Below are 10,534 nucleotides of genomic sequence, written 5' to 3'. Positions count from 1 at the left end.
TATCTCACGATGCAGCGGGCTGTAGCTGGAGCGCCCGCTCCCTTCTTTTTCTTTCACTGTCTCTCCTCCAGCAGTGATTTTTTGTGACGTGGTACTGCTTATAGCCGGCTGACTAGACCTATTGTACTTGCTCTAACATGTTACCATCACATAGCACTTCCCGATGCAAAATGAGTCTACAAAGTAATAAATGAACATATCTATGTTAACACACATATGACACTACCCACAATAAAGGTAGTAACATAGACTCAGAGATATGTGTGACATCGGTCTATGTGAAACATCTTTCATTCAATGCAAGGCCTACATACAAGATCAGACACCTTAAAAAACTATTGAGTTACACATACACAGTGACACTATGAATATAGTAAAATAATAGTCATGGGTTTCCGCGATGGGTTGGATCTAGTGGATTGTTTGCCTCGTTAAACAAAATCAAAGTTGATTTATCCACATCCAATTTTTCTATAAAGAGATTATGTTAAAATTTTGGATGTAAATTTCCAAAATGTACAACAAAATATTCTTTTTAAGATTTGAATAGTAATAAAGTCTTAGAAAAAATACCACAAGTGATTCTTGTTTAGAGAAAACACCCGAAGACATTTCTGTTGTTAAAAAAGAGAGAGAACATCAGAAGACACTTCTTGCTAGCATCAGAGGGCAATTCTTTTGGGCAACTTAATCCCCAGCTTAAAAAATAAGTCGTTCCCTAAATTTGTTGAGACTTCTAAATTAGTTATCCCATAACTCGTTTAGAAGCTTCATTGGACGGCTTATGAAAAAAGCTGGGAAGGAGGCGGCTTATTTTCTTTAAGCCGTCAAAAGAATTGGCCCTAGATTTATTTTTCCTAACTTCACTCTCTGCCTCCTCCCGAAATTCCCCACACCTACGGCCTACCCATACACCGCCGCCGTGCCAGCTGCGGCTGCCGCAGTCGCCAAAATCTCTGGGAGACGGGATGGCAGAGGTGTCCAGGCGGGCGGCAAGCAGCCTCCCCGTAGAGCTCCTCGTGGAGGTCCTGGCGCGGGTGCCCTACCGGTCCCTCTGCCGCTTCCGGTGCGTGTCGCCGTCGTGGCGCGCCCTCTGCTCCGACCCCGGCCTCCTCAGGCGGTCGCCGCAGACCCTCTCCGGCTTCTTCTGCCCTCGACGACCTCCGCGAGGACAGCTTATGCCACGCCCTCGACGACAATTTGAGAGAGAGATACGTTTCCTCAATTTTCCGGCCGCTGGTCGATCCGTCTCTCCCTTTCCTGCGGGTGCGGGGCGGCGGCTATACCCATGGCTTCATACTCGTGGATTGCTGTGGGGGACTCCTCCTCTGCGCGTGCTTCACTTCGCCCACCCAGTCCCACCGACAAGTGGATTATCTGGTCTGCAATCCGGCCACCGAGAAGTGGAGCGTCTTGCCTCGCACCGAGGGGCTGCACTCGGGGAACTTGCTCCGTCTGGGCCATGACCCAGCTGATCCCTCCCGCTTCACCGTCTTTGTGTTACTGCGGCATCACGGCAATGACGACCAACTAACTGGAGTTGAGATCTACTCGTCCCAGACCAGAAGATGGACTTCAAAGCAGAGTGGGTGGCCTCAAGAAACTAGTGTTGGTTTCTATGAGGCAGCTGATTCTGTCTTCCTGGATGGCACTCTGCATCTGCCCACCGACGGGTTTTCTTCTCTTTCGGCTCCTAAGGTTGTCACCGTGGACATGGACGGCAAGACTTGGCAGGAAATTCCGAGGCCGTTCCTTTGCCAGGGATGCATCGGCCAGTCTCAAAGGCGCTTGCACGCTGTGAAGATTGATCACGTTAATGATAACGGCAGGCTACTCTCAGTTTGGGTTCTTAAGGATTATGCTAGTGGACACTGGACCCTGAAGCATACTGCAAGCATTTCAGAACTGCTAGGAAGGCGAAGGCATCTTCGTGGATATGGGGAGTCCTATACATTGATTGGTATCCATCCGGACTGTGATTTGATTTTCTTCATAGATGAGATGGAAGGAAGATTCATGTCGTACGCTATGGATAGCCGGAAGGTACATGTTGTCTACAACCAAGAAGAATACTACCGTGAAGCGAATCATCCTTACACTCCCTGTTTTGCTGAATGCTCAACTACCAGATAGTCACTGAAAGACATGTGACCAGCGCCCTCACAATAAATAAATAAAGATTTTGAATATGGGCCAGATCTGTAGTTATGGGGTAAGTTGCTTGGAAATGTTTTGCCCCTACTTCGATTTGATATTCCTGTTTCATGGTCTTCTGGTGCATGCCCTGTTTGGTATGATGAACAATGTATGGAGAATTCGAAGACTTTTATTCTACTGTTAGTTATGTGAACGTAGCTAGCCACTTGATGAGTTAACGTATTTGCTTTCATGTGCTTGGCTGATGGCCACTTGATGAGTTAACGTTTGTTAACGTATTTGCTTTGTACGCGGAAAAATGGTGGCGACAACACTTAGAGTGACTTCGATGGTGCTACTCGAGCAGCCGATCGTGAGCTCCGTGTTGAAAGGCTAGGTCTCACCCGAGGTGGTTATACCGGGATGACGATGTTTTAATGTCGTTACCTTGTTGGAGTCATTTCTTGGATATGCTCGGATTGATTCTTCAGGGTGAAAAGCCTAGATTCCGGCCATGGTAACTTGGATCCGGCGACTTCTGCATTTGAATGTTGTTTCCTTCTTGAAAGCGTTACTATTAAAGAGCCTCGTTGTCTGCGTGGTGTAAAGATGGTTGGTGTAAATATGGTCATTGTTGTAGTTTGCCGATCATGTTCCTGACCACTTTATTTTTTCTTTGTTACTCGCCTACACATAGCTTTGGTCTTATATGACTTTGCTATTTGTTGGTGTATTTTTATATGTGTGCATTAGTGTTGGCTATGTGCATCATAACTATACAGAGGCTGGTTGTGTGCTTTTTAAAAGAGAATATACCACATCCGAATCATAACAAGGACGAGGGCCGACGGGGACGGATATCAAAACCATGGCACTATGTATAACAAACAACGTACGGGTATGATAATTATACGAGTAACTATATATCCAAATCACACAAACATAAATTTGGTAATGTAAAACATTCATGAACAAGAGGCTCACCACAAGGTGGTGCCGGCGACGGGACGGTGCGGGCGATCGACTGTCGTTACGACGGAGATTTAGAAGGCACTAAGTAAACCACATCTACATATACAAACTAAGTGTTATTTTTGACCTCAAATTGTATATAAATCAAATACTAGTACATATAATTCCTTCCAAATTACTAAACTCACAAATCAATCACTATATAAAGCATTATAAGAGCTAATCTAGCAATGAGAGATGAAAGGACAAAGTTGCTAACCTTTGTGATCATTTGAATGGATGAGGGCCTTCAAATCTTGACAAATTTTGGGCAAAATGTGTGATGAGCTTGAGAGGAAGAGGGGAAGAACAGAGAGGAAAGGGGAAAGGGAAAGAACAGAGCGAGCTCGGGTGGACGAATTGTTTATGTAGGACGACCTTTAGTACCGGTTTGTGATACGAACTGGTATTAAAGCTGCTTGAGGGGCCCAGACTGACAACATCCTACCACCACTCACTTTAGTACCGGTTCGTGGCACGAACCGATGCTAAAGGTTCACCACGAACCACTACTAATGAGAGCGGCCGGCTAGCCACTGAAATCGGCACTAATGCACACATTAGTGCCGGCTCAAAATCAAACCGGTAATAATGTGCTTCACATTTAACCCTTTTCTACTAGTGGTATAGTGCGAACGAGGTAGTGCTCCCGTGTGGAGGGGCTGGATCGTGGCCTCCAGCTCGCCCGATCTGGTGTTTGACCTGGTCCAGAAAAACCGGACCGGCAATGCATGCACCCATCTGCCCCAAACCATCTGGCTGCAAGGGCGGGGAGGTACCTGACATGGGACGACGATGGATCCTTGCAACTTTCGCTATTGGCGCTCATGGCGTGGCTTGGTGCTTACGTCCGGCTCCCTGGTACCTGGATCCGGCGACTTCTGCATTTGAATGTTGTTTCCTTCTTGAAGACATTATTATTGAAAAGCCTCGTTGTTTGCATCGTGTAAAGATGGTTGGTGCAAATATGGTCATTGTTGTAGTTTGCCGATCACGTTCCTGACCACTTTGGTTTTTCTTTGTTACTCGCCTATACATAGCTTTGGTCTTATATAACTTTGCTATTTGTTGGTGTATTTTTATATGTGTGCATTAGTGTTGACTATGTGCATCATAACTATACAGAGGTTGACTGTGTGCTCTTTGAGTTTGTATCCACTTGATGCTCCTTAATAGCCAATAAAATCCACCAATTGTTGAAAGTACCTTCAATAATTTAAACAAATATATACTCGTGCTTGACAGTAAAAAATGCAATTGGGGGTGGGGGCAACGTGTCAGCCCCGTGTTGATTTGAAAAGATCGACCACCTCTCCTAGCCGTTGGATGGCGCCCATAAAAGCCGTCCGATCGACCGCCACATGTGTGTCAGCCTTTTGCCAAGGATTTAAGAAAATCCAAGAAACAACAATGCACTCGAAAGGAAAAAAGGCGGGAGGTAGAATCAAACGCCAAATTTCACCAAGTGATGTTTGGTCTATGAAAATTATATTTAAGATTTGGATAATAAATTTTTACTAAATATAACCATCGACGAGTAAGATCTACACCTAGAAGTGAAAACAACAAACCGATTTCTGCCGGCCCGGGGACACAGCTTGGAGAATGGTTTGTAACCCTAATTCGACACCATCTTAGTCGATTTTGCCTACTTCGATGGCAAGATGTTTGCTATGGACAGCTATTGTGTCACGTTGGTGTTCGATGCCATGACACTCGAGGTCCTCTACCAGATCGACGTGCCACCAGCGACGCTAAACTTTGGCTTCAGATTATGTGGTGGTAGCGATCGGGAGGAGTTTGAGTAGCCTCACCTTGTTGCACTACCGCACAAGCTGCTTTTGGTCAAGGTCTTGCTGAATCGCAACCAGCCACATGGCCCATATGCCCCATATGGGTTCCATGTCTTTGACTTGGGGTCAGGGTCTGAGGATGGCGAAGGGCTCGCTTAGCGCAGAGTGACAGTGGACAAAGGTGTCGGTGGCAACTATGAAATATTTATGGATGCTTACTGATACGTCTTCAATGTATCTATAATTTTTGATTGCTCCATGCTATATTATCTACTGTTTTGGACTATATTGGGCTTTATTTTTCCATTTTTATATTATTTTTGGGACTAACCTATTAACCGGAGGCCCAGCCCAGAATTGCTATTTTTTACCTATTTCAGTGTTTCAAAGAAACGGAATATCAAACGGAGTCCAAACAGAATAATCCTTTCTGGAACGTGATTTTCTTTCCGAATATGACCCAGAAGACTTGGACCCTACGCCAAGGCATCAGAGAGGCGGTCACGAGGGTGGCCCCCCTAGGGCGCGCCCCCCTGCCTCGTGGGCCCCCTGAAGCTCCACCGACGTACTTCTTCCTCTTATATATATCCACGTACCCCCAAACGAACAGATACGGAGCCAAAAACCTAATTCCACCGCCGCAACTTTCTGTATCCACGAGATCCCATCTTGGGGCCTGTTCCGGAGCTCCGCTAGAGAGGGCCGTCATCACGGAGGGCTTCTACATCATCATAGCCTCTCCGATGAAGTGTGAGTAGTTTACCTCAGACCTTCGGGTCCATAGTTATTAGCTAGATGCATTCTTCTCTCTTTTTGGATCTCAATACAATGTTCTCCCCCTCTCTTGTGGAGATCTATTCGATGTAATCTTCTTCTTTTTGCAGTGTGTTTGTTGAGACCGATGAATTATGGGTTTATGATCAAGTCTATCTATGAATAATATTTGAATCTTTTCTGAATTCTTTTATGTATGATTGGTTATCTTTGCAAGTCTCTTCGAATTATCCGTTTGGTTTGGCCAACTAGATTGGTAGTTCTTGCTATGGGAGAAGTGCTTAGCTTTGGGTTCGATCTTGCGGTGTCCTTTTCCAGTGACAGAAGGGGCAACAAGGCACGTATTGTACCATTGCCATCGAGGATAACAAGATGGGGTTTATTTCATATTGCATGAATTTATCTCTCTACATCATGTCATCTTGCTTAAAGCGTTACTCTGTTTTTAACTTAATACTCTAGATGCATGCTGGATAGCGGTCGATGAGTGGAGTAATAGTAGTAGATGCAGAATCGTTTCGGTCTACTTGTCACGGACGTGATGCCTATATACATGATCATGCCTAGATATTCTCATAACTATGCTCAATTCTGTCAATTGCTCAACAGTAATTTGTTCACCCACCGTAGAATAAATATGCTCACGAGAGAAGCCACTAGTGAAACATATGGCCCCCGGGTCTATTCTCATCATATCAATCTCCATCACTTTAATTTTGCTTTGCTTTTTACTTTGCCTTTTACTTTTCACTTTGCATCTCTATACCAAAAATATCAAAAATATTATCTCTATCAGATATCACTCTCGTAAGTGACCGTGAAGGGATTGACAACCCCTAATCGCGTTGTTTGCGAGTAGCTACCGTTTTGTGCAGGTATGAGGGACTTGAGCGTGGCCTCCTACTGGATTGATACATTGGTTCTCAAAAACTGAGGGAAATACTTACGCTACTTTGCTGCATCATCCTCTCCTCTTCGGGGAAAACCAACGCAAGCTCAAGAGGTAGCACTTACCACGCTACCTATAGCAACAATGGTGACGGGAGTGGAACTCAAATATATCATATTGATAACGAGCTCTTCGGCTCTGCTAGTTGTGTTTGGGGTGAAAGCCTAGATTCCGGCCATGGTACTTGGATCCGGCGACTTCTGCATTTGAATGTTGTTTCTTTCTTGAAGGCGTTACTATTAAAGAGCCTCGTTGTCTGCGTGGTGTAAAGATGGTTGGTGCAAATATGGTCATTGTTGTAGTTTGCTGATCATGTTCCTGACCACTTTATTTTTTCTTTGTTACTCGCCTACACATAGCTTTGGTCTTATATGACTTTGCTATTTGTTGGTGTATTTTATATGTGTGCATTAGTGTTGGCTATGTGCATCATAACTATACAGAGGCTGGTTGTGTGCTCTTTGAGTTTGTATCCACTTGATGCTCCTTAATAGCCAATAAAATCCACCAATTGTTGAAAGTAACAAAGTATGTAAAACAAATATATACTCGTGCTTGATAGTAAAAATATGGAATTGGGGGGTAGGGGGCGACGTGTCAGCCCAGTGTTGATTTGAAAAGAACGACCGCCTCTCCTAGCCGTTGGATGGAGCCCATAAAAGCCGTCCGATCGACCGCCACATGTATGTCAGCCTTTTGCCAAGGATTCAAGAAAATCCAAGAAACAACAATGCATTCAAAAGGAAAAAAGGCAGGAGGTAGAATCAAACGCCAAATTTCACCAAGTGATGTTTGGTCTATGAAAATTATATTTAAGTTTTGGATAATAAAATTTTACTAAATATAACCATCGACGAGTAAGATCTACACCTAGAAGTGAAAACAACAAACCGATTTCATATGATTGATTATTGTTAAGATCCGGGTAATAAAATTCAGATTATGTCTAAGATTTACATAATCAAATTTTACTAAATATAACCATCGATGAGTAATATGTACACCTAGAAGGAAAAGACAATTTTTCTACCATTGGTTCTTGTCAAGATTCGGATTATATTTAAGATTTGAATAATTAAATTCTAATAAGATGTAAGATCAACATCTAGAAGTAAAAAAACCAATGACAGATTTTCTAACATATTAATTTTTGTTAAAAGATTGTATAATAAAATTCAGATTATATTTAAGATCTGGATGATATTTTTTTACTAAATATAACCATCGATCAGTAAGATCTTCACCTCGAAATCAAAATCAGAGACCGATTTTCTAACATTGATTCTTGTTAAAATTCAAATTATAATTAAGTTTCAGATAATTAAGTTTTACTAAAAATAACAATCAATGAGTAAGATCTACACCTAGGAGTAAAAAACCAAAGATAAAATTTCTAACATTAATTCTTGTTAAAATTTGTATAATAAAATTCAGATTATATTTAAGATTTGGATGATATTTTTTTTACTAAATATAACCATCAACTAGTAAAAAGTCAAAAAAAAACAGAGACCGGTTTTTTCTCAAATTTCGATTATATAAGATTTGATTTTTGTAGTACTATAAATATACCCATAGAAAACAACTCTTCTTCTCGTCCCCAAATTCCGCCGTTGCCTCAGGAAGGAATGGAACAGATGTCCCAGCCGGTGGCGACCATCCCGGAAGAGCTCCTTATGGAGATCCTGGCGCGGGTGCCCTACCGTTCCCTCTGCCGCTTCCGGTGTGTGTCGCCATCATGGCGTGCCCTCTGCTCCGACCGCGACCTCCTCAGGCGGTTGCCGCAGACCCTCGCTGGCTTCTTTTGTGGCACTTCTCGCAACATCTATCACCTGCGGCCCCTGGCCGATCCATCCCTCCCTGTCCCGCGTGACGGCGGCTATACCCATGGTTTCAAAGTCATGGATTGCTGCGGTGGCCTCCTCCTCTGCAAATGCTTCACGCCATCTCCGCCGGGCGTGGATTACGTCGTGTGCAATCCGGCTACCGAGGATTGGACCGTGTTGCCTCACATTGAGGAGCTGGCGCCTGGAGAACATCATCCTTCTCGGCTTCGACCCCGCCAATCCCTCTTGCTTCGCGGTCTTCATGATCGTGCTGGATGACGACAATGCCGGTGAAATCACTCGAGTGGAGATATACTTGTCGGAAACCAGAACATGGACTTCAAAGCAAACTGGGTGGGCTCAAGAAACTAGGGTGCAGGACCATGAGGCTTCAAATTCTCTCTTTATGAATGGCACTCTGCATTTGATCACTAAAGATTCTTCTATCATCACGGTGGACACGAGGGGCAAGACTTGGCGGAAAATCTCGAGGCCATACCCTGATTGGGAATGGGAATGTATTGGGCAGTCTCGGAGATGCTTGCATGTTGTGGACATAGATCACTATAATGATGAAGGATTCCTACTCTCAGTTTGGGTTCTTGAGGATGCTAGTGGAAATTGGACTCTAAGGCACACTGCAAATTTCTCAGAACTGATAGGAAGGCATGTTCACGAATTTGATCAGCCCTATAGAGTTGTCGGTATCCATCCGGACTGTGATTTGATTTTCTTGGTAGACATGGAACATGAGAATTTTATATCGTACGATATGGATAGCCGGAAGGTACACGTTGTCTACGACGATATAGGATATCACTGGCAACCGTATCGTCTTTACACTCCCTGCTTCGCTGAATGGTTATCAGATGGTAACTGAACATGCATGGAACTGGTGCCTGCCTTCCTAAAATCCAGATGTTGAGTATGAGTCAGATCTCTAGCTACTTCTAGAGCCAGTTGCATGGAAATGTTACGCGCCCACTTTGATTTGGCTTTTCTGTTGTAGATGTTCAGGTCGGGTGTTTGCCCGTTTATGACTTTGAATATAGCCAAGGAGAATTGAAGCCTATTGCTGTACTGTTCGTCATGAGCTGCACTGATGGTCATGGTCAAGGCATAACAAAGATCACCAGTTCTTAGTATTCTTATATATTTCAAAATACACATGAGATTTCTCTGTAATATTTTGTATGCTTTCATGTCACTTAATGAGTATATTTGCTTTCATGTACTGATGCTTATGGCGACGGTTAGAGCAAGGAAGGAAGGAACTAGAGCAAAATATTGTCATTAGTGCCAGCAAGCTACAACACTCTTCTTCACAGACAGGTGCATGATGTATTCATATGTAAAACAAACATATACTCGGGTTTGACAGTAAAAGATACTCCCTCTGTAAAGAAATATAAGAGTGAGTACTTTAGAATTGAGGACACACTTTAATGCGATTTTCGTGAAATTTGTTTAACAACTTAGACTTGTATCCAGTATCCACCGCTAATTCAGAGTTTCTCACCATCATATCCCATGTACATCACCATTTCTCCTCTTCACTCAAAATTATGACCCTCGCCTCTTTGATACTCATTGTGCTTACCAACATATATGCCCCTGCCTGCACAACACTTAAGCAATAATTCTTGCAAAGATTGAAAACAATCATTTAAATCAGGCGGCTCGCTCACTTTGACCCAGCATACCACGTGCCCTTGTTTCTAGAAATATCTGGGTGCTAGTCGCCTTCCGCCATATTGAGAGTGCATCATACCTCCTATCCCCTCCACTCCATTCTCTTCCCCGACTCTCTCTGTTCTCAATCCGATCCAGGATTTCATGCTGCGCATCGCCGATGCGCGAGAGGCATCGCAACATCGCTGGTGTTTCAGCCACCACCCATCAAAATCGTCGGTGTTGCGGTCGTCGCCTGCCAACATCACCCACATTGCGGTGGCAATAAATCATCTGTGTTGCAAAGGTTATGCAACATAACCTCAGTTGCAAAGGCTGCAACGTACGGCGAAGGCACCACTCGGCTCCTCGAT

The 10,534-nt window shown here is 43.8% G+C and overlaps 1 pseudogene; it reads left to right on the top strand.

Moving 5' to 3' along the window:
* The first annotated feature begins 8,247 nt into the window (after positions 1–8,247).
* LOC147978352 (F-box protein At5g07610-like) lies at positions 8,248–9,998 on the top strand (annotated as a pseudogene).
* Positions 9,999–10,534: the final 536 nt, after the last annotated feature.

This window comes from Triticum urartu, chromosome 3A (genome assembly GCF_056163025.1).
Source record: "Triticum urartu cultivar PI428250 chromosome 3A, HENAU_Tu73, whole genome shotgun sequence".
In the NCBI taxonomy this organism is placed as follows: domain Eukaryota; kingdom Viridiplantae; phylum Streptophyta; class Magnoliopsida; order Poales; family Poaceae; genus Triticum; species Triticum urartu.
Note: the sequence above shows the minus strand (reverse complement) of the source record. Positions and strands in the feature narration are given on the sequence as shown.